The sequence below is a fragment of the Octopus bimaculoides genome, chromosome 2, assembly GCF_046866305.1.
Source record: "Octopus bimaculoides isolate indiv1 chromosome 2, ASM4686630v1, whole genome shotgun sequence".
Lineage (NCBI taxonomy): Eukaryota > Metazoa > Mollusca > Cephalopoda > Octopoda > Octopodidae > Octopus > Octopus bimaculoides.
Window position 1 is genome coordinate 97,609,726 of NC_142929.1, and position 25,976 is coordinate 97,635,701.

The 25,976-nt window shown below is 35.3% G+C and overlaps 1 protein-coding gene across 2 annotated transcripts in view; it reads left to right on the forward strand.

The window, feature by feature from the left end:
• LOC106869103 (mitogen-activated protein kinase kinase kinase 2) overlaps nucleotides 1-25,976 on the forward strand; it is a 275,673-nt gene that overhangs the window by 28,672 nt on the left and 221,025 nt on the right. For both annotated transcript variants that reach the window (XM_052978489.2, XM_052978488.2), the window contains exon 2: nucleotides 20,103-20,173. The gene's annotated coding sequence lies outside the window, so the exon portion shown is untranslated. The remainder of the gene's footprint in view (nucleotides 1-20,102; nucleotides 20,174-25,976) is intronic.

Sequence of the window (25,976 nt, forward strand, 5' to 3'; positions counted from 1 at the left end):
AACTGTTAAGTTATGGGGATGTACACAAACCAACACCGGTTGTCAAGTGCTGATGGGATACATAAACATACACACACACTCCCACATATGTACATATATACATGATGGGCTTCCACAGTGTTTCCATCTACTAAATTATCTTACAAGGCATTGGTCAGCCCAGAGCTATAGTATAAGACACCTGCCCAAGGTGCCATGCAGTAGGCCTGAACCCCAAACCACACAGTTACAAAATGAACACCTTAACTGCATAGCCATGCCTGCACCTCTATAAAAAATTTTTAAAAAATAAAAAAAAACCAAATGGTCATAATTGGAATACCTTTGATCAGAGCTCTGCTCAGTCAGGGCTAACTTGGGGTATTAGACAGTAGCTAACATCGACCTAACAACAATAATAAAGCACAACAACCAAAACAAAACATGTACTTTATTAACCTTATTTTTTAAAAAAAGATTCTTTATTTTAACTCTTTATCAGATAGAAAACATAAGAAGCATAAGAACTAGTTGGACAGGTTTTAAAGCAACTTGTAAGCTTTTAAGTTAGATATACGTTCATAAATAAACTTGATATGTGTATGTGACTGTAGAAGTGTGTGTGTGACCTTATGTGTACATATATATATAATCACTTATATATATGTTTGCATATATATATATATATATGTATGTATGTATGTATGCATTACATACATGAATCTCTTGCAGTATGTTGTTTGTTGTATAGTTTACATGTTGTAAGGTATTATAAGTATCTTAATGTATTTTTATACTTTAACTTCATTTTTGTTATCTCACACTCACACACATCTATAAATATCAGGTCCAGAGCACTGTAACTAAAATAGTCTTTATGTAATTATAAACTCATTCTGCAAACTTTCATTAATTCTTCTCAGTGTACTAAAAAGAGACCAACTACCTATTCAATTTAAAACACTAGGTTATTTTTGTTTTTCATATGCATACATGCATGCTGACATACACATGTTTATATATGCATACACTCCACACACATATGTATATGTGCATTTGATTGTACAAGCAAGAAAAAGGCTACACAATTGCAATAGTTTACTCTCTATTCACAGGTCATGCTTCACACTGTTGCTATTCCAAGTTTCTCATAACTAGCATCTTGAGAAATGTGTCTTTTATAAGTAAATGTTTTATTGACTGCTATGTGAAATGAAGCATGTTGACATAAAATATCATATGTGTAGATATAATGAAATGCAATAGATTTGAACTCCTGGTCATGAGGTAGTAGTTCACAACATTATCCACTTGACCATTTTGTCTCTACTTATAATCAACAAGTTTAAGATAATGTGGAACTGAATTTCTGGTGATGATGTTGATGGAAATAAATGTTTATAACCTAAGATCTGTCTGTCTGTTTATGACGCTGAGGGGCATCCCACAAGAGCTGTGATGCGGGAGGAGCATGTCTGCATACACGGACGATGTCACCATCATAGTGTCGAACCACAGGCATATCGACCTGGTCAGCGAGACACTAAAAGAATATGAAGCAGTAACGGGAGAAAAAATTAACCGGGAAAAGTCAGTGGCCTTGCGGATTGGCACCTGGAGAAGCAAGCCCATGCCATCCAACAGCGTCTCCATTGTGGGACGCTGGACCAACGGACCGGTTAAAATGGTCAGAGTCTGGTTCGGTCCGGACCTCCCAATGGAGAAGAACTGGGGCGAGATAACGACTAGGGTGGCCACTCTTACCCAGCAATGGGCCGAGAGGAAGCTATCCCGAAAAGGTAGGGCGGAGGTGACGAATGCGTTCATCAATTACCGTCTAACTGTTGTGCCTTGTCCTGACCCTACCATCACTAAACTGGAATGCATACTCTTCTGCTTTTTGTGGAAGGGAAACGTTCCGATGGTTAGGTGATCCATTTGCTTTGCTGTCAACACCCACTAAATGGAGGGCTAGTCATGTCATGGTTGATGATGTGCAGATATGTGCTGAGACTGTGACATCTCCGGCACTTCATAGACGACGGTGAACAGGTGCGGTTGCCATTTGTGTGGCGCACTTTCCTGCAGCTCGTTTCTTTGGCCAAACTGCAGTCGTGGGTCAAACAGAGACCGAGGCTAGGCAAATGGCACCGCGAGTGCTGCCTTGTTCTCAAGCAACTCTGTCGTCTGGGACCAAACTTGTGCAACTTCAACTCCACAAAGGCGTTATATAGAGGATTAGTGGAGGGGTGGTGCGACAACATTCTTGGGCAGAATCTGGGCGTTGACGAATGAGGAACACCTGACCCACCTGTTCAGGACAACTTTTGGGCCGGGACTTATGGACAATCACCAAAGATCCCTGGCCTGGCAGTGCTATCGAGGAGCATTACCCGTTCAGGATAAGCTCTACAGGCACGGTTCAACACACACCAGACCGACTTGCCCGAGATGCAGTCTACAGGCACGGTTCAACACACACCAGACCGACTTGCCCGAGATGCAGTCAGAGTGACAAAACTGCTCTGCACGCACTCGTGCAATGTCCAACTATTTTGGACCTGTGGGCTTATGCTGAATGGTTGCTGTCACATGTGGGACGAGTCTGCCTGTCGACCAAATTGCTCCGCCACCTTCCCTTAACCGGGAAGGCAAGGCAGTCTTCATTGTACTGGTGGCCATGGTGAAAGAATGTGTGTGGCAGACTCGAGCAAAAGGTTTAGAGACAAACACTTTCCTCTCTAGCCAATCGCTCATCAACTTTTTCAAGTACCACTTGAAAACGAAGGTGAGAATAGAGAGGCAAGTTTTGTCTCGTGAAAGTTTCAATAAAAGGTGGATGAATGTAGCAAAGATGGTGCCTGCAAGTGATGAAACCACTTTGAGCACGATCCTGTAAATCGAAAGAAAGAAAGAGAGAGAGAGAGAGAGAGAGCACTTTGCTCTCATGTGTTTATTCCTTCCCTGCCTGAGGTTGCTGTCTTTTCTGTAGGCTTTTCTTTCCACAGATAAACCTAATCTTGCTCTTTACGCTTCTCAAATTTTTCTGTGATACACGATCCCTTTTGACTTTTTTTTTTGCCATCTTTTCTCACGATCCCTTTCATTAAAATTTTATTTCTCTCTTTTTTTATTTTTCTAGTTTCAAAAAGAAAAACTCTACATTGTATTTTGTCCCCTCTGTGTTCGGCCCTGTGTGGCTAATAAAGAAACTTATCTATCTATCTATCTATCGTCAACACTTAGCATCTGTTTTCCATGCTGGCTTGGGTTGGATGGCTTGGTAGGAACTGGCAAAGCCAAGGGTCTCACCAGGTCCTATAGTCTGTTTTGGCTTGGTTTCTACAGCTGGATGCCTTTCCTAAGGCCAACCACAAAGATAGATAGATAGCTTTATATGTATGTACATATTGTGTTTGTGTACCCTTGTCTGGACATCACACGATGGCTTTAAATGTGCACATGTGGTTGTTTGTTTCCAGTTTTCCATAGAAAACATGGCTGGTTATGGGAAAATATTACCTTGCTTGGAAAAAGTGATGGTTGACAACAGGAAGGGCATCAGGCCATTGAAAATCTGCTTTAACAAATTCTGTCTGACCTGTGTACGACTGGAAAAGTGAATGTTAAATGATGATGAATGATAATGATAGCCACAGGACCACAGATTTCAAGGGATGGAGCAGTTAATTATTGACTTTTGTAAAATGAAGAACAAAAATAAACGTTGGTGGGAGCTCAGTGTGTAAAGGAGTAAAACTAAATAATGGTGATGGAAATATTAAGAGTGGTTGCAGTGGTTATGACAATGAAGTGATGGTAACTTGAAATTTAATGAAGAGTATTTAAGTTCCTTCTTTTGCCACAAGTATTTATTTTACTCTCATGTGTATTTTATTACATGAGTGATGAAAGATTGACCAGGCTCTTATTTCATTTTGTATAAATTAAACTAAAACTCTACTATTCTGTCTAGTATACATTCTCCCAACTATACACCCAGTAATCTAATTCTAAAATTGTATCAGTTGTTGTTGTTTTTCTTTATAAGTTAGTCAAATAACTAACTTGTTAAATGTCCTTTTACCAGTGTATTTGATACAGGTGATGTTCAGTTTGAGTGTCATTTGTCAGTTGGTGTATGCAGGGAGAAATGTAAGCACAGTGGAATATCTAGAACAGTAGTTCTCAACCTTTTGATTATTGTTTTATTGTTGTGAACCCTCATACCTATTTGACATTTAAAACCTAGTTTTGTAGATAGTTCTTTCAAGATTCCACCTTTGTTTTTCACTCCCTTATGTAGGTTGAACTATGTAAAACATTAGAAAATGAAACATAGTTGTTTCTTGCAACAAATACATCAAAATCAAAAATTTTCATGGACACTTAAAATGCTACTGTGGATCTCCAATTTACTAATATGCTAGTGTGGACCACCAAAAATCTTATATGGACACCTAGGAGTCATACAGACCCTGGTTGGGAACCACTGGTCTAGAGTGTTGCAGATCTTGAGAAGAAAGATTAGGAAAAGTATTGAGGTATAGGATTTGGGGTTGGGTGTAAACATGAGGGTGTTCGGAAGTGGAGATATGGATGTGTTGGGTGGACCATTGTAGTAGTGATAAAAAAAGGCAGGAAAATGTAATGACTCCGTAAGGGTTTTTGTAATTAATGCCAAAATGTTTGCTAAACTTTTTTTTCTACTCAACTATTTTGTAACTTAACATTTTCTATGTAGTGTACCATATTGAAGTGTTTCTTTTTTAGTTATGATAGAGCCACTGCAATTTTGGAGCAATAATTTTACAAGAAATCTGTTTTATATTAAAGCTTTGTTAAAATATGCCATGAGTGTTGATGTCCTGTGAACTTTCTTTTGTGTTGGTGGAAAGAAGTTTTATTTTACCAGACAAACAAACTTTGTATATGCATGCTGTGTCATGTTGCACAAATGTTTTGTCCCTTAATTAAAATGACATAAGAGTAATGACAAAGATATTTGATACAAACCTGAAAAGTTTCAGAAATTCACAATAACTGAGAGGTTACATTTGTCCTGGTGGCATTAAGAATTATCTGAGGGATAGCAAGAAAGAAAAAGAAAAGAAAGGAAAATAACTAAAAGTCAAAAAGATTTAGATAAGAACTAGGTTAGTAAACATAAAAGACTGCCTGCTTGTAGGCTAGATGTAAAATCTAACCAAACACGAAGAGGTTTCATGCCAAAGCGGCAAGATACTGTCATACACACATTACAGACATGAAAGCTGTGAAATGTTATAAAAGATGTGGCTTCATTGAATGTAGAGTTACTTTAGGGCTTCTCAAGAAAGAACAGATATGTAGATATGTGTGGTCAAACAGAAATGATAGTATGTCTTGTTGAGACTGATTTAACAGATCTATAATCAATCTTCCAATTGTGACCAACCTGTCTTATTGTATATCTAGGATTTCATTATCTAATGTGTCCTTCCCATTTTAACATAGTAGTTATAGGGGAAGGGGTTAGCTGCTGTTTTTAGCAATTCAAGCAGCCACATTGAAGCTTCCACATTGGCTTAACATAATATAATGCACTATACATTTAGTGAATGAACACAGGTAAAAGTAACCTTTTCGTCTTCCTGTATAAGTCATCTTCTCTAGTGTTAGTAATTTGAGCAATCACATTGAAGCTTCTGCATATATTATGTCACTATATGTAGCTAACTGTAAGTATATCCTGAGCTATCAGAGTATATGATTTTTATTAGTATTTCCAATGTTTTACTTTATCCTTTCTGAGTTGAGAAATAATATCCAGTTGACACTATAACCACATCCTATGAAATTGACAAAATTCTGCTTATGCTGGAAATCTTTGTTATTTTCTTCGCAGCCCTGTTTGATACTAACATTGGAAGTCAATTTGACATTCTGGGTGCATATTATTGTAATTTCTATCATTCCACTGGCACTAGAGTGGTTGTCCTATGTAGAATGACCCATTGTAGATGGGTAACCTGTGATGTGACTCGTTCCAATTTTGACATGGTTTCTACATCTGGATACTCTTATCTTATTTCTTTACTGTCCACAAGGGGTTACACACAGAGGGGACAAACAAGGACAGACAAACGGATTAAGTCGATTATATCGACCCCAGTGAGTAACTGTTACTTATTTAATCGACCCCGAAAGGGATGAAAGGCAAAGTCGAATTTGGTGGAATTTGAACTCAGAACGTGAAGACAGACGAAATACCGCTAGGCATTTTGCCCGGCGTACTGATGTTTCTGCCAGTTCGCCACCTTTTACCAACCACTTTAGGGAGTTTACAGGGTGCATTTTATCAAGCTGCTGACTCTAGAAAAGTTGACTCCTGCAGTAGGATTAGAAACCCCTTTCTACTGTCTGCCCATTCTTATTTGGAATTACTGCCTTCTTCTTTACCACGGTCAACTTTTTTACTGTGTATATTGTTATTTTTGGTAGGTTCCTTAGTTTCTTACTGCTGAATATGTTCCTGTCACCAAACCACTTTACAATAGGGATTGGTTGTATTTTATCATGGTTCCAATTTAGAGAGTTACTCCAGGACTTTTACAGTTTACTGGGCAGCCATTTCAATCCAAGATAGATGGGCATGTTCCTTCTGATATGGAGGTATAGAGTGTCTTGATGGTACTAGGTAGAGGGTTAGGAAATTTAACTTCCAAGCTTTTTATCCTGGAGGAATTCTTAGATATGAATATTCTTACTTAAGAAATATTTTTATTGACAACTGTTTCAAAACTTCTTAGAAATAGCAAAAGGATGTAGATGTGTCATTTTCTCATCAATCTTGTACTTCTTTTATTGTTGTGATCTTTGTTTAGCCATAAGGTCATCTCTGACTATAGTTCTATAATCAAACACTCTAGCTGTTACTATCCCATTTTTTGTACACATACACACTATCTAGAACTGCATTATCCAATATAACTGTCATGTTTGAAGATGATATGATATAATTTGAGGGAGGTTTTGCTCCTATGCCTAATAGGCTGACCCAAAGCATCTAGGTTCCCTTGTTGGTTCATGTGCTTGTTTTGATGATAGTTATGTAGTTTCAGTATGTCAGGTTTTGATTGCCCCCTTTGTACCACCTCACCAGTGGTTGGCATTAGGAAGGGCACCAGCTGTAAAAACTATACCAAAACATACAGTAGAACTTGACGTAGTCTTTTGACTTTCTAGTTCCTGTCAAACCATCCAACCCATGTCAACGTGGAAGGAAGATGTTAAATGATGATGATCATGATCATGATCATCATTACCCTAATATTTGTTTCTTCATGCTGACATGGGTTAGATGCATCCACAGCACAGCCTATTTCCAGGAAGGACACTGAAAACCAGTACTATTATAAGTTATATATATGCACATGCACATACAAACATCACATCTGCTTACACACAGCTCTGTAAACACACAGAGATATAAACAAATTATTATCTTATCGTTATCACTCTTCTCATACCTGATTGTGTATCTAGTTAGTCATTTATATATAAGTCTCTTCCATTCTTATTATCTAAAAGAGCAATGAAAAGTTTAATACACATACATAAACAGATAAGCAAATAAACCATATTTTACATTCATGTGAAAGTTATTAAAATTCCATTGCTGTCATTATAAAAATGAAAATTAGATTTCCTAAATTTTGAATTACTATGATAAAAACTGTTGAAAAATTAATTTTCAATATCATAGTAAATCTCAAAGGATTTATTATTAAAGTTTCTAAGACAACTTTTCCAGCTCTGTGCATTTAAAATAAATCATATACTATTTTACAATCTATGTCTTTTCCCAAGTCAACTTGGATCCTTCTTATCCCATCCTATATGTGACTACATGTAGTTCTATGATGCAAAACTTCTCATTCTAAAGTGTTTCTATGTGATTTAACAAGTTCTAGTGTATCAAACACTGATTTCTTCAAATTCTTGATTGTCTTTAAAATCAATTTGAATACAATATGTTTTGTTAAAAATATGGTTGGAAAAGATTTAAAGAAACTGACATGGAACCAAATAGAATTCTTATCTCTAAAATAAACTGCAAACATGTGTACAATTTCTCCAGTCAGAATATAATATGCTAGGAATGTATGTTGTATGATAGTAAATATCCCCTTGACATAGCTCTTTATATGTAAAATATTTTGAATCTTCTACAGTATACATTTTTCTCAACTTCATTATGTTAAACAGATGCTACCTGAGAAAAAAATAGACTTTTTTTGTTTAATGATGATGATGATTATATATATATATATATATACATACATATGCATGTATGACATTGTTAGAATTTTATAAAATTCAAGTGAATGTGATATAATACTTAAAAAATTTTTTTTTTTTTTTAACATTGGCTCTTGAAGCACATCACACATAGTTCTTTTTATATAGCTGTAAATATCAGTACGTAAGTATTGGGTGAAAACATTTTTTGGATAGCAATAACCTTTGACTTTTTCTATCAAAAAACGGTTTTTCAATCCTTATTTATATGCTCTTATTTATAGCTTTATGTGATGTGCCTTGATATCCAATGTTAACCATAAAAAAACAAATAGACAAACAATGTATACCAGCCACTAAATAACTACTGAAGGTGAAATTTGCTTACTGCTACTGTCTTGATATTTGATGGTAGTTGTTATAAGGAAGGGTATCAATCTGTAAAACACCAAATGTTAGCGTTTTACTGGCAAATATTCAAAATTGCAAACTTGTCCACCACTCCAGTGCATACCAAGAATGAAAATCTGAATGAGGTGTGTGTGTGTGTGTGTGTTGGTGTAAATGTCTGCATGATGTAGATTTTGGTATGCAAGTTATTGAGAAAGGATCTAATGTTGTTTTCATGGTTGTAGGGAATGGGTTAAATTCTGAGCATTGTTTACAAGAGTGGTATTCGGTATTCATTAATATCTTGTCATTCTTACTACTAAACAATGTTTTGAAGTTTGGAAGCATTTCTGAAATGATGAATGGCAAAAAAAAAAAAAAAAAAAAGGAAGAATAAAATAGGAGAAAAAGAAAAAATAAGGAAGCACAGAGTGGCAATAAGAAAACAGAATTCTAATCTTAACAAAGACAAACTTACATGACAATATCTGGATCTGATTTGCATCCTTATTTTTTCCTAAACAAATGTCAGAACAAGAATTTAACAGTCTAAGCAATAGAAAGTTTGTTTCTCTCTCTTTGCAATTTTACATCATTTTTCTGTAAAGGCTTGGGTGGGTTAGTTTATGTTGCATCAGTCTGTTTCTTCTTAGAAAGCTTTCGCCAACCTAAACTGAGAAGTTTAATGATTTGAAAGTATTTGAATGATTGACAGTTAGGGTTTGTCACAAAGACCGTCCACACTTTATAATGGTGCATTGTGATACAATTTAAGATTTAAGGTATGTCCTCTGTTCTTAAGACAGTAAGATATTTAGAAGATTCATTATTGACCTGATGCACTGTTCTTAGTTAAAGTAGGTCCACTTTGCATTCATGTTGTACTCATGCAAACTAGTTACATGGAGATAGTCAGTTGAATACTGAAGAGCAAGATCAGGCTGTTCTGATGCCATGCTGCACATTTTATTATGCTTGAGTTGTGTTAAGTTAGAGCATGTTGGATCTATTTTACAATGAAGTAATAGAGAGTATTAGTTTTTTAAGATTGTCTTCCTTTACCTTATTATTACAAATTAGAAACCAAGATTTTCAGTAAGCAGTTATGTAAGGTGAAATAAGGACGCAAATATAGTTATAATACTTCATATTCAAATGGTTAGTTATGATATGCATACATTCTAAGAGAATGTAATAGGCTGAAGTTAATGTCCAAAGACAAATATAGCAATAACTGATATTCCTATCAGTTATTGCCTCATTATCATCTTATATTTCAATTATCTACACAGAAGCTATAGTACTCCTATAAATGTATATTGTTATCTGCAGTTTTCTTTCTGTGTTTTATTTTATGACATAAATCTTAAGATCTTCCAGTGCAACTTCACCAAATATTTTTTCTGTGCCTTATGTGGGTCTTGTATAGTGTGAACCCAGTAACTAGGCTATTTCTTGTTTGAGATTATATATATATATATATATATATATATATATATATATTTTATATATAAATGGCAATTTCTGCCTGTCTGTTATCATCTTGCTGCCCAACCAGGGAACCAATCTTCACTAAACCATGTATAAATGTTGAACTACATCCAGTTCAATTATCGGTTAATTGGATTTCAATAAAAATTGATAATGGACCGACTATGGGGGTTGGGCTATTTATTACATGATAAAATGAGACCTGTGCAAAAGTGTTAAGTTCAGGGAAATGTGGCATAATGAGGGTGGTTGATATCAGGGAAGGGGAGGAGACAGGAAGTGATAGACACACAGGAAATGTGAGAGACAGAGAGAATAACAGACATGAACATTTCCATATATATAAAAGAGAGTTTGTGTGTGTGCACGTGTACATGCATCTTCCTTATGCATTAAAAAACTGAGTTGCTGATTTTGATGTATGCAGTATCAAAAGATTTAGTAATCTTTCAACTACCAAATAAACTTTATTTTCATTTATATATTTGTATTACAAAAGTTTTATATTATAATCTTTTCTATAAGTCAACTATCATAAACATTTTATACCACAACGATAACATCACATTTTCTACATGTTTGTGTACCTTAAAAGACATCCATTTCTCTATATGTTATGAGGAAATATAGTCACTCACTCTCTCACTCACATGCATGTGCACACATATATACAAAAAAGATACATGTATATATATTTATGTATGTGTATATGAAAGATGTGTGTGTGTGTGTGAGGCAGAGAGAGATCGAGTGACTGCCATTTACACATAAATGACAACACACACACCTTCACTCACTCACTCTCTCTCTCTCTTTCTCTCTCTCACATGCACATGTCCATTTCATATACAGGGAGTTGTTTAATGGGGCCTCTGTATTGGGTATTAATAGGTTGTCACATGCTCAATAACAGAACTGATGATGATAGTAGTAATGGTGGTCGTAATAGGTAGCTGAATGTTTTGGTTTGTTGAACTTCATTTTCTTCAATTTCTTCTCCACTTATGACTAAATAATGTATATATGGATACAATAAGAAATAAAGTAGAACTTGTATTTTAACTGAAAACTTTCACTTGCATTTTATTCTTCACTCTACAGTCTCAGTATCAGCATATTTACCACTATAGTCTTCCTCTCTGAGCTGTCATGAGTCATTATTATCACCATGTACATAAAACTGATGCTCTGCCGACTGACCTATGCCATCGTTATTATCACTTTGTTTTCACTGCCATTGCCACTAGCAGCATCAGCATTTTTTTATTCATTTATTTTTAGATTGTTACCAACATCTTTTTTAATATTTTTCAGTGTAGAAAATGGTATGCTTATATAAACTACATACAAGAATGGAACACTCCTCTTAAAAAACGTATAACCTTCTGGTTTAAGGAAGTGGCCTTTGGTGATGTCAAATTACCATGATTTATCACAAGCTCTCTAAGATACCAATCCTGTTAAAACTTAAGAACTGTTTCTTTTTAGCCTGGAAAGAAATAGAAAGAAAAGAATAATTTCTAAGGTTTTAAATAAATAATAGAATTTTCAGAGTCTTATAGTTATAAAAAGATAAAATTCTTTCATAATTTTTCTTGTGGGTTTTGTTAACTGTAGAAGGAAGGAGGTAAAAGTGAATAATGGTTTTGTCAGTACTAGATAAGGAGGCAAACATGACTCATTGAGTTCAGAATAAAAGCACTTAGTATAGTTTCTGTGTCTTAGAACAGTTTGATGTAGGAAAGGATGTGTGCCAAGTAACAGATGAACAACATGGACACCACAGATATTTTAAAGGGATTAGCAAGATTTTTCTTTATAACTTAACAACAACTGCTGTTCTGCACATTTTTTGTTTTCTCTATTTCTTGACTGAGTTTAGGCAAGAAACTACCAAGTCTTGGTTGGATATTTGGTAAACGAAGAGAGAACATGAGTTGCTGATAGAGTGGTTGATATGCGATTTTGGTGTTTTTATAACATTGAGATGGAAATTTTATGAGAATTCTGAGAATAATTTAGGGCAGTGGATTGGCAGAATTAGAGTAGTGTCAGACAAAATACCTGTGATATTTAATTGCATTTCTTTAAATACTGAGTTCAGATCCCTCTGCAGTCAATTTTACCTTTCATTTTTCTGGTGTCAATAGAATACAAGTCCACTTATGGTGAGTGGGAGTAGACATATATCTTAATAAGGCATCTTAGACATGAATGAAGTTATTAAAGAAAACTCTTATTTATTTTTCTCTTTTTATAGTTACTCAGGGGAGGGTCTCTACAAGCCCTTTCTACATCAGAGATATTAAAACACTTGATGGCCACTTTAAGCAGCTGTTAGTCAAAGTCTGCAGGAAATATATGAGCGGGAATGGAATTACCTTGAGTGGTATTTCTGAGGGAAAAGGATTGGCTTTCAGTGTTCACTGTGTGTTCTGGTAGGTGTGATACAGTTGTGACAATGAAGTTTGAATAGAGTAGAGCTGTATCACATTGTCATAAATACTGTAGGAGCAGTACTGTCTCATACATTGTCCTTGAATACCATGAGAGTAAAGATATATCTCATTGTCCTTGAATACCAACAGAGTAGAGTTCCACCACAACTTTCTGAATAATGTCAACTAGAGTTATATCTTCTTGCTCTGAATACTATAAGAGAAGAGCTATATCCTTGTAACAGCCAACTTATTTATGTTTGTCTTGTATGTCTGAAAGGTTGGTTGGAAAACAAGGATAGACAGGAATTAGTGTTCCTGTTTGGTTTGCTATAACGAAGAGAATGTTATTGCCCCTCACTATTGAATTACAATGAAAGTTGATACAGTACTTTACTGTTGATATGTTATGCATTTGTTCTAATTACCAAGCTATTGATTATCATTATTCAGACACTTTGACCATCTTGTTACCATATATATGTTAAAACAGTTCAGTTAATTTTGAAAATAATGAAGAGTTTAATAAAATAACTTTGCTATTTTTAAAATGGTGTTTGAAGCAAAGTAACATGAAATCTTAATGGAGTGTTTTTAATCTAGCTCACTTTAAACGAAAAAAATTGTACTATAGAATCAACAAGGGGTGGGCTTAAGTGGATTGGTATTAAAAAGGTTAAAGTAATACTATAGTTAGTCAAATATATTTTGCTAACCTAACCTGAAAGTTTTGTAAACTTTCCAGATCCAAATCATCAGTTAGTTGTTTACTGTTGACTTTTTTTCACTTATTTAGGTCCATGTGGTCTCTTGACTTGTCACAAATAGCTGCCAAATTTCTCCCAGATCATGTGCCACTGTTTCAATAAAGAAAGGACTCATTGGATAATGTAGTCTTAGATACAATATGCCTCAAGAAAAGTTGAAAGCTTGCATGATCAGGATTGTTCTGGGGTAAGGGGCACATGCAAATTATATTATTCTATTTTTAGTATTCTCCATCAATTTACTTATCTATAGTAGCTTCATAATTGAGATAATTCACTACTGAGAAGTTATTGTGCTTTCTACATTGCTGTATTATACAAACCCAGGGTTGTAAATCATTGTAAAGGCACACTGAAGGAGTAACCAAAAAGGCGAAAATGACAAAACTATTTGAGCTGTTTTGCTTACTCTTGCCCTCTGTTGTGACATTTCAAATACTGAAAACACTTCAAGGGCGATTGTTCAAATAGTTGTGATAACAAGAATCTCATTGAAAATATTTTCTCTCAGTTTAAAGTCCACAAAGTTAAATACCTATATATTTGGTATGCAGTAGAAATTGTTTCCCTATTATAAAATTTTTGTACATGTGTGTGTATGTTGATGATCTTGAAAAGGAATAAATAGCTTGCATGCACCTCTAATTAGCTAGAAATTAGTTTGATTTTCTTGTTTTTAAATAATATATATATATATATCTTTTGTATACAAATATATATGGGATTGCTATTGTTGAATTTGATGTTCCATGCAGGTTATCTCCAAGCAACAACAATAGTGAAACATGTAGTTATAAATGATATAAGCTTATATTTATCTTAGTTTATCATATATATATATCATGGAATGAACAGGCTTTGGAATGCACATTATAAGGTTATTACCCAGATGATGATATATGTATTTATAACTTTTTGTATACAATATGTAATGTGTATGTGTGTATTTAAAAATATAATTTTAGCGTGTTTACATTATAATCATACTCTTGTATGTTCTTAAGTTATCTCTTCTCATTTTACACAATGTAGAAAATCAAGTGCAACTCTGTAGTCTGTCTGTTAATCTTAGAATCTACTTGTCACTTGTGTATGATTGTTGCATCTTGGAAGAATCATTTTGACAACAGTCTACAATGACATGCACTTGCAAACTTACTTTTTCATCTCATTTTACAATTAATTGTATCAAAGTCTCTAAACTACTTATACAAACACGCACACACACACACACACACACACACACTACTTGATCTTAAAAAGTAGGGCGATGGAGTTTGGTTGCAATGGCAATGAAAGGACTTTGACAAACTTAGTTGATTGATAGATTGATTGATTGGCCAAATGGTTAACTAAGCAATCGTTTAAAAATTAACTGATTGACTAATGATAATAAAAGAAGTGAAACCAAATCAGTGTGTGTGTGTGATATTTATTGGCATAGTGACCTTCCTAAGATACAACAAAATAAAGAAATAGTGTTTTATCGGAATGTTTAAGATCCAACAAGACATGATTGTGAGGTACATACATTGGGGTTGAAGTGATTCAATTTTCATTAGCAGTTGAACTCTCCATCGCTTCATCAACGGCCACTTTTTCTTACAGATAAAGTTATTATTGTTGATAATCCTCAGTCAGTTAATTTTCTAATAGGCTTTATTGTTTAATCTCTGATCAACCACAATCAAGCAGACCTACTATCAAAGACATTCTCATGGTGACTATCTGATCTTTTTAATTTTCTTCTTATTAGATTTGTATTTTCTTCCTTTTTTCTTTTTAGTTATATTGTGTAATTTAAGGGGCATTTTGCTCTTATTTTCAACTGATCAATCTTATACTGGTCATTGTTTAGTCCTAGCTCAGCCCTGATTGTTCAGGCCTAATGATCCCACTTTCATGCCAGGCAGGAATTTCAACCATGTTTCGTGGTCTGCTACCACAACAGCTCCTTTATAGGATCCAGTTAGCTCAAGACATCATCAGGAGGAACCACGTCTGGTTTCGGCCCCTACTCCTCTACCGTTTTGACGTGGCGGGGCCACCCCCTTTCGGAGGTGTCTTCAGCTCTGGTGTTGGGTGCATGTCTTCTTTCACTATTTGTGACTGTTCTAATTCAACTGTGGAATGTCCCTCGCTATAGTTATTTTCCAGGAGGTTCTGGCCACACGTCTTACGGTTCATCAACCCGCGTTGTTGAATTACTTTCTTCCGACATACCTTCCCTTGGTGGATTAGGATCCAGTTAGCTGAAGACATCATCAGGAGGAACCACATCCGGTTTCGGCCCCTACTCCTCTACCGTTTTGACGTGGCGGGCCCCCACTTTCGGATGTGTCTTCAGCTCTGGTGTTGGGTGCATGTCTTCTTTCTTCTATTCCCTGGCCTCTTGTCTTCTTTCTTCTATTCCCTGGCCTCTTACATCTAGGATTGCATTATCCAGTGTTTTTTTCCCAATTTGAAACTGTGAGGTGTAATTTAAAGATTTGGCTGCTATTCCTAGCAGTTCAAGCAACTGCACATTGGCTTTCTTGACTCAGTCTTCTGCTGGTTTTAAAAAATAGGCAAAACTGGTCTTTGGACATCTCAGCATTCTTTTTAAAAATATGTTGCTGCCACCTTTTTATGTTTTCTGATTAATTTTTTTATGCATCCGGACAGCATTTGTATACAAGCATTATTCTTAATTTGTTTCATTGCATCTTGGAAATATCAGAACCTCTTGTTTACTTCACATACCATATATATATATATTGTGTGTGTGTGTGTGTGTGTGTGTGTGTGTGTGTGTGTGTGTTGGTTGACACAAAAACTGGTTACATCACTGATATTTTTTCTATGTCAAGTGCAGCTGTCATAGATAAACAGACAACTACACTAAATCATCCACACTTTCTTCTCTACCCACCCTCCCTCTCTTACATAGTTCTTTCATCCCTATTTCAATATGACCCTTCTCTGCATAACAAGTATCTACATACCCATTTCTCCTTTCCTCCCTGTTGCCTCCTTTATTGGAAAAATAAAGCCATGCTGTATATCTTTTAATGTATCTGTCTGCCTGGTGCCAGAGAGCCTTTTTTTTTTTTGGTCTTTAAGTAGCACATACCATGATTCATTTTGTGCTTATTGAATACGATTTTTTTTTTTTTTTCCAACGATTTTATTTTCATTGTACTTTTATTTAAAATGCACATTGAACTCCACTACACAGCTAAGTGGAGTTCTGTGTGACTTTCGTACGTGCAGTGTTTTGTTTTGGATTTGAGTATTCTGATACCCTTCTACAGGCTACCTTAAAGACAAGTGGCTGGAGATTTTAATGGGCATGTTGGGTGGCAATCCGGTATCTTCACAGGTGTACACGGGGGCCATGGTATTAGTTCCCGAAATGATGAGGGAACTAGGCTACTGGAGTTCTCTGATGCATGTAACCTTTTAATCTGCAACACTAACTTCAGGAAGCCAGACAGCTACCTGATAACCTATCAATCAGATGACTCTGTTTGCCAGATTGATTTCATCCTCACCAGACAGCGGGACGCAGGGTTGCTCTTAGATATAAAGACCCTCCTGAGTGAAGAATGTACCCCCAGCATAGGCTAGTCATTAGTGACTTTAGGCTCGAGGCCAGAAGGATACCAAAAAGCATGCCAGTGGCACATCAAAAGCACCAACCGATTGTGGCCTTTGTCAGCCTCCACTGGCCCCTGTGCTAGTGGCACGTAAAAAGCACCCACTACACTCTCGGAGTGGTTGGCATTAGGAAGGGCATCCAGCTGTAGAAACACTGCCAGATCAGACTGGAGCCTGGTGCAGCCTCCTGGCTTCCTAGACCCCAGTTGAACTATCCAACCCATGCTAGCATGGAAAATGGACGATAAACGTTGATGATGATATCTTATTGAAAGTAGTCTATGTAAGATGTGTGCAGTGTCTACTAGTGTTATTTGTTATATGTAATATATAAGTTTTGGAGTTTATTATTATCATCATAATGATAATAGGTGACAGTGTCAGAAGAATGGTGGAGAAAATGCCATGCTGCATTATTGAGTTATATCCCTTTGTTCCGAGTTAAATCCTGTTTGGATGAGCTTTGTCTTACGTCTGTCTGAAGTTTATAAAATCAATTTGGTGTAATGTTTGTTTAAGATGGAAAACAATAAGTTGAGGCAAAATACTGAATATACAAGCTATCAGCTGTAGTGTGCAAGAAGACTGCATTGGTACAGATATATGATGCATATGAAAGATGATGGTTGAGTGTAAGAGTACTTTGCCAGTCAAATGGTACGAACCAGTCAAAGCAGTAGTGAAGTTTGATCTAAGAGGAGACAACAACAGGTTGCAACAAATGGTGAAGCATTGGAGAAGACCCATACAACCCATACAAACATGGAAAAATACGGAAAATTATGATGATGATGAGTCAAGTACTAAGCTCTGTATCATTAACAATACTCTCTTTCAAAATATGTGACCTTGTAATCCTGTTAAAAATGATTTTTGTTTTCTCTGTGATTTGATGTAAGAAATTATGGAGTGGCAGAAATGGTAAAGAATTTAAATCCCCAATGTGATCATCATCATCATCATCATCATCATCTGTTTTTCCAAATATGCATGGGTTTGGTGAGTCTTCTCCTGCACAGCATTTCACCACATGCTGTTATTGTTTGTTATCTTCTTTGTGAAGTTCAGCCTCTTGTTATCAGCCTTTACCACATATGTCTTCTGAAGGTTCCTAACATTAACATAACTTGGCACTTTACTCAACTGTCATTCTCCATACTCATCACATGTCCATACCAGTTATGTCTTCTCTCTTGTACAGAACATCTAATTTCTCTTATACCTTTTTTCTCTCAACTCATTTTAGCTCCTTTATTCGTACCTGCCATCATTGTATTTAGAGAAGCATTCTAGCTTCATTTCTTTCCAATCTTTGCACATCCTTGGTGCCCATGTTTTGCTACGAAGTAGTATCCCAGTTCAAAGACATACATGTGAGAATTAAATCCCCGATATACAGTTCCTCTTGAAATCACTTGTTTCTGTAACGGAAAATTTATTCCATAAAAATGCTTTACAGCATATTATAGAATCTCTAACATAAAGATTTAATATTTTGTTCTTTCTTCGAAGTCTTTAACCCTTTTGATACCAACCTGGCTGAAACTGCCTCTGGCTCTGTAGTACAAATGTCTTGTTTTCAAAAGTTCTGAATTAAAATCTTCCGCCAAACCTTGGTCACAATTTGTTCCCTAACGCTAGCTTAATGATAACTAAGTTATTTTACTAAATTCTTTGTTATATTTAAAATTAATTGAAAGAAACACAGAGCATCTCAACAGAAATATGGTAACAAAAGAGTTAATTCAAGGTGTGTTTGTTTCATGTTTTCCTTTGGTCAGCACTTTAACACTTTGGCATTTAAACTGGCCATATCCAACTTGGATATTCTACCTGTTTTATGTTCAAACTGTCCTAAATTGACATCTCACACTTACCCTACAATATAATTCTAAAAATAAACAATCACATGATCAAAATCTTGACACTACAAGGTAATGCATGATTAATTCAAAACAATATGAATAATTAAACATTACAGTTGACAGAGTAAAAAACTTTTGATGCCAAGTTTTTGGAGAGCTTACAAATTAAGTCTTCTTCATTAACCCTTTAGCATTTAAACTGGCCATATCAGGCCCAAATATTCTACCTGTTTTATGTTCAAATTGGCCAGATCTGGTATCTTGCACCTACCCTACAATGTAATTCTGAAAATAAAGTCACACTATCAAAATTCCAAAGCTATGAAATATTGTATGATTAATTCAAAACAATGTGAATACATAAGCGTTGCATTTGGCAAATTAATCTGAACACTAAAAGGTTAAAAAAGACACTTTTATAAATGTTTTTTCCAAGATCATACATTGTACAGCAGCAACCAAATCTCTCACAAGTTACTCTTTACTTATCTTTAAAATGTAGAGACGCAATGACCCAGTGGTTAGGGCAGCGGACTCGCGGTTATAGGATCGCGGTTTCAATTCCCAGACCGGGCGTTGTGAGTGTTTATTGAGCGAAAACATCTAAAGCTCCACGAGGCTTCAACAGGGGATGGTGGCGAACCCTACTGTACTCTTTCACCACCACTTTCTCTCACTCTTACTTCCTGTTTCTGTTGTACCTGTAATTCTACGGGTCAGCCTTGTCACACTGTGTCATGCTGAATACCCCCGAGAACTACGTTAAAGGTACACGTGTCTGTGGAGTGCTCAGCCACTTGCACGTTAATTTCATGAGCAGGCTGGTTCCGTTGATTAGATCAACTGGAACCCTCGACGTCGGAAGCGACGGAGTGCCAACATACATACATCTTTAAAACATGTGATCATCGGCTTGCTTTACCAAAGCTGACCTATGGCTAAGCAACAGCAAAATATTGTTCATTGTGATACTGTTTTTGTAGTAGCACTATAATAATATTAAATGTGTAGTATTTAAACAAATATTTTAAGTACATATATGGTTATGAACTAATTAACTTTAAAAAAATTTGTTCTCTGAAACCGGCTTCTCTGTTTTTAATATTTTCTTTATGTGAACAGAAAAATATTTTCATATATATTCAAGAAGGAAAACTCAATTTTTTTTGTCTGTTCACTTCATAAAACTTATTGTTTTTATATTTTAACATGCTTTTAAAAATATGTTTCCCTATATTGTTTCTTTTCAGACTTTCTGGACTAATTGATTTTTACTTTACCCATTTTTATTACATTTATTAAAGGATTAAATTATTTTCAGGTAAGTGTTCGATTATTTTCCATTTTTGTGTAAAATGTGATAATTAGTTTTCCATCTATTAACTTCATCTTTAGGAACAAACTTTTTCACAATAATCTATACTATCAGTAGAAGGTGGGAGTTTTAATTCACATGGCTATTGTATATAACTTACGAAGTGGGAAATTTTACAATACAAATACACACTTTGCTGATTGATTAAGCATACACACAACCAATTTGACTCTAATACATGAAGGCTGAGATATTCATTAATTTTTTATTTACACATACTTGTAGTATCCTTAAAGGATTATTGTAGTGAGGATGAATTTTATACTCTCATATCTGTAAAATTCTCTCTCTCTCTCTTTCCTTCTCTCACACACACTGAAATGCATATGCTCTGTCTCTTGTGAGGCTCTTTGCTAAATGGAAACTGAAAGAAGTTTGTCATGTGTGTATATATGTATTTGTGCAAATGTTCACATTCTACTTGTGACGTGAATGCTTGTGGTTGGGCTGCAATTGGTTATGGTTATTGACATTTCCTGTCAACGAATTATTCACTAGTTTTGCAAGATCAAATTCCTCTGGAATATAAGAATCCCTTACTTCACAAGCTGGTGAGGTTTGGTGACAGGAAGAACCTTCAGCCATAAAAGTCCTGTCTCAAATAAATGTTCCATTTAAGCCATGCCAGCATGGAAAAACAGACATTAAATGTGCAAATAATATTTTAATCAGTTTAATCTCCAGTTGCCATAAGATATCTTAGTCTTGATCCAAACGAGTAATATTTATTTCTAAACTAAATCTAAGAACATTCTTCTTCACTAGGCCATAGACACATGTACACTTCTAAAGCAAGACCAAATAATGTTTTTATCCACTTGGCCATTGTTGCAGTGATGTGGGTCAATGTTTTAGTAGATAAGAATGTTATTACCCTTGGTTTAGAAATAAAGGTTCCTTGTTTTGAACCAGTCAGGGATTATGTAAACAATCATGAATAAGACGCCTAATGACAATCAGATACTAAACCAACAGAAATGCAATGTGGATGTAAATATAAAAAAAAGAAAGAAAAATGAAATTATTGGTCTGGAAAATGATTCTTTATTAACGACTTATTTCAGGTTTTTAAACATTTAATAAGAATAATGTGAGGCATGAAAAATGAATACAAGTGTGGAATTGTAATTCACATACTTGTGGGGGTGTTTATTCTTAGATCAATCATTTGTGGAATTTTTATACCCAAACCTGTGGGTTTTCTATACACAAAACAAAATGGTTTTAACGTAAGCAGTTGTGGGAATTTAATATGTAAATTTTTAATTTTTAATATGCACACAAATTAAGTTGTGTCTATTCATCTCTAGATTATTTCATTTTTATACACTGTGATATTGTTGCTTTTCTTTCTTTTCTTTTTTTTTTTTTTGAGCCTTGGTGTAGCAGCTGGGAATTTTAATTCACATGGCTATTGTATTTATAACTTACAAACGGATATTTTTCAATACACACTTTGCTGATTGATTAAACATACACACAGGCACTTGACTCTAATTCATGAAAGCTGGGATATTCAGTTTTCTTTTTTACTTATAATTGTAGTACCCTTAAAGCCTTACTCTGACAGCGGTGGGGGGGGGGGGGTGCTTCCACAAGTCTGTGAAATTCACTCATAGACTCTGACACTACATGTTCACTCAGATACATATGCTTTCTCTCTCTATCATATCCACATATACATATGAACATTTTATGCTGCAGACATTGTGGGATCGTAATACATTAACTGCAGAACTTTAAAGTTTCCATAGGCATTATTAATTCAGTAGCAAGGAGATGTTAAGTGGTTGTGATTATGTTCTTATGTTTAATTAATAGAACAAGGAGTAAACACAACAATTTGAATGTTTCAGTAGTAACCTGATAACCCTCAACTCAAATCCCAGTTGCTGAATTGTCACATTTTAATATTTCTGTATCTTTTCTGGATCAAATGTAACACTTTTCACAGGTGGATGTAATTTCTCTTAATTTTGTCTTGAACGTTGATCACTTGTTTAAGCCAATTTTTTTAATATTTAAAGTATCTAAAGAAAGGCAATTGAATAAGTTATTTTATTAATATTTCCACAACCTCTGAAATATGGATTTTAGTTTTTCTTGTTGTGGTCATTAAAATATAGAATGTATAGTCCCAGCATTTAAAATACTGGTTTCTTTATAGAAAATCATAGACAGACTGCATGTTGTGGTCAAGGGTTATTATAAAGCTTTCATTAAGGTGAGTATCTGCAGTCCCAAATAGCAGCAAGTCCTGGACAACTATGATTGTAGCAAAGTTTCAATCCCTAGTTGAACTATTTCTCTTAACTTGTTCTGGGGCTCTTTTGTTCTGGTTGAGAAGTTAACAGTTTTCATTCCTAATATCTTCATCACATTCTTTGCTATTATTTATTATAGGATAAATTTATAGATTTCAATTAGCACAGCACTTGTAAATTTAAACTTTATTAGAATACAATTAAAATACATCTTTTAGCTTTTACTTGTTTCAGTCATTAGACTGCAGCCATGATGGAGCACTATCTTGAAGGCCTTTAGTCAAACGGATCGACTCCCCTCCCAGTGTGTTTTTTTTTATCTTTGAAGCCTGGCATTTGTTTATCAGTCTCTTTTGCTGGACCACTGGGTTATGGGAATGTAAACACACCAACACTAGTTGTCAAGCAGTGGTGGGGGACAAAGACACATACACATAGATGCACACACACACACATGATGGCTTCTTTTAGCTTCCATCTACCAAATCCACTCACAGGGCTATGGTAGCAGACACTTGCTCACGGTGCCATGCTACACAGTCATGCCTGCACTTATGTGTGTAAATTAAACTTAAGTACAGTGTGCCATTGCAAAAACTGCCTTTTTATAAGTAAATTTTCTGTGGACAAGAAAAAGGATCAACTGGATCAGTTTCAATCCTTTATTGGGATTTCTTCAGTAATTGAGTACCTTTTCATCACTGTCCAATGGAAATCTAATCTTAATAGACATTTATTAAAGGTTTCATTTAATGAGAAAAATCAATCTGCATAAATAAAGCATTTTAAGGTGGTTCAGTTAATAAATTACTGATGTGTCAGCAGTATTTAGTTATTCTGCTATAATGTACTAGAATAAATCTATAGATTTCAGCCAAAACCGCTTGTATAAATTAAACATCATTAAATCTACCAAACACTTTTTTCGTAGGCACAGGAGTGGTTGTGTAGTAAGTTGCTTGTAAGTCCCAGGTTCAGTCCCATTGTGTGGCACCTTGGACAAGTGTCTTCTACTATAGCCTCTAGCTGACCAAAGCCTAGTCAGTGGATTTGGTAGATGGAAGCTGAAAGAAGCCTGTCATATATATATATATATATTTGTGTGTGTGTGTGTGTATATGTTTGTCCCCCCACCATTGCTTGACAACCGATGCCGGTGTGTTTATGTCCCCATAACTTAGCAGTTCGACCAAAGAGCCGATAGAATAAGTACTAGGTTTACAAAAAATAAGTCTTGGGGTCAATTTGTTTGACTAAAGGTGGTGCTCCAGCATGGCCGCAGTCAAATGACTGAAACAAATAAAAGAATAAAAGAATAATCTCTCAGTGGACAGAAAAAAAAGGGATCAACTGAAATGGTTGCAGTCATTTATTGTAGTTTCATCAGCATCTGAGTATCTATATAGAACTTATTCATGGAAACATTGTTTCTCTCTCTCTCTCTCTTTCTATATATATATATATATATATATATATATATATATACACACACACACACATACACTCTAGTACTTAGGGCTTCACTAAATTATGAATAGTTATGAATGAGTACACAATTGTTTATGACTATCCATTGTAAAAAAAAAAAAAGTTTTACACAGGAGTGGCTGTGTGGTAAGCATAGGCGCAGGAGTGGCTGTGTGGTAAGTAGCTTGCTTACCAACCACATGGTTCCTGGCTCATTCCCACTGCATGGCACCTTGGGCAAGTGTCTTCTACTATAGCCTCGGGCCAACCAAAGCCTTGTGAGTGGATTTGGTAGACAGAAACTGAAAGAAGCCCGTCGAATATATATATATATATATATATATATATATATATATATATATATATATATATATGTGTGTGTATGTATGTGTGTATATGTTTGTCCCCCCCCCCCCCCCCCGATATCGCTTGACAACTGATGGTGGTGTGTTTACGTCCCCATAACTTAGTGGTTTGGCAAAAAAGACCAACAGAATAAGTACTAAGCTTCCAAAGAATAAGTCCTGGGGTCAATTTGCTCGACTAAAGGCGGTGCTCCAGCATGGCTGCAGTCAAATGACTGAAACAAGTAAAAGAGAGTAAAAAGAGTATGATGGGTTGGCTGAAATTTGTAGATTTATTCTGTAGCATATAAGCAGAACACTACTAATGTGTCAATAATATATTCTTTGGGATATAGTAAAAGTGAAACAGAAGACCCAGTTTTCTGTAACATGAGAGTACTTCTCTCTTTAATAAGGTTTGTATCTATTTGTTTTGTAATGGTTTGGTCTGAAGGAAAATAATGACCTTGACCTTAAAAGCCTCTGAGGCTGGCATGAACAATGTAATTGGTATTCTTCTTGAACAATTGCAGAGAGAAAAAAGCAATGTCAGGGAGGGAATTCTGGATGACTGATGGGGAGGAAGGATAGGAATTAGTGGTTTGTGTTGAGTTGGAGGGGATACAATATGGATGGCATGAGGAGAGGGAGTTGAGTGCATTTGTGTTCATATGGCATTAGACAGCCAGTTTCAACTATAAAATGAAACTCAGCTCTTTGGGAACTTGTCTTTTCTTCTCTAGCACCAAAATATTCTAGCATTTTAGATCGTTGACAGTAAGGTATTAATTGATGATAGGGAAGTATTTAACTGCTCTATATTCAGCTTAGACTTACCTACTCATAAAAGATTCCTCTGTCATTCAATTTTTAAAAGACTTTCTTGTTTTTTGTTTTGAAGAAAATTTGATCTGGTACACACTATTCCTGTGGGAAACATTGAGAGAGAGAGAGAAAGATTATGTGTGTGTGTGTGCATGTGTAAAGGTAATGAAAAATGACATGGTAATTTAGATATGTAATGTGAAGAGAGAGAAAAAGAATGAGGGTGCAAGTGCACTCTGTAGGCAGCTGGTAAAGAAATTATGTTTTACATGCATATACGATGAGAATAGATGATGTTTACCGAGAGACAAAAAGTTTATTTGCGAGTTGGTTGGTAGTTGTTGAAAAGAGGTTAGAGATTTTGGAGCAATATTGTGAAAGTTGAGCTAGGTAGGTTATATTACCTCGATGACATGATCAGTGAGTGGACACAGTTCTGTCAATATATTTGAGCCAAGCCTGCATTGAAAGCAAAAAATACAAAACCAGCATTAAATACCACCATCACCACTGTCATCAATGACATTCATAATGGTGATGCTGGCTTTCTGTGCAATGTAATGAACATGAAATCTGAACCAAATGCATTGTTATTTCTGGTTTTGTTTATTTTACAAACAGAAAAAGAAGGAGCAGTAATTTGGTAAAATTGGTAGAGAATTAGACAAAAATGTGTTGCCGTATTTAGTTTTGTCACTTTGCAGGAGTTCAAATCCCACTGGTTCAATTTTCTCTTGTATATGATATGTCAAGACTTTTCAGTTTTAGGCTAACTCAATTTATTTGATGTTGTCTTTGTATATCAGAATACATATTTGGTTAAATTAATTGCAACTCTCACTTATATTA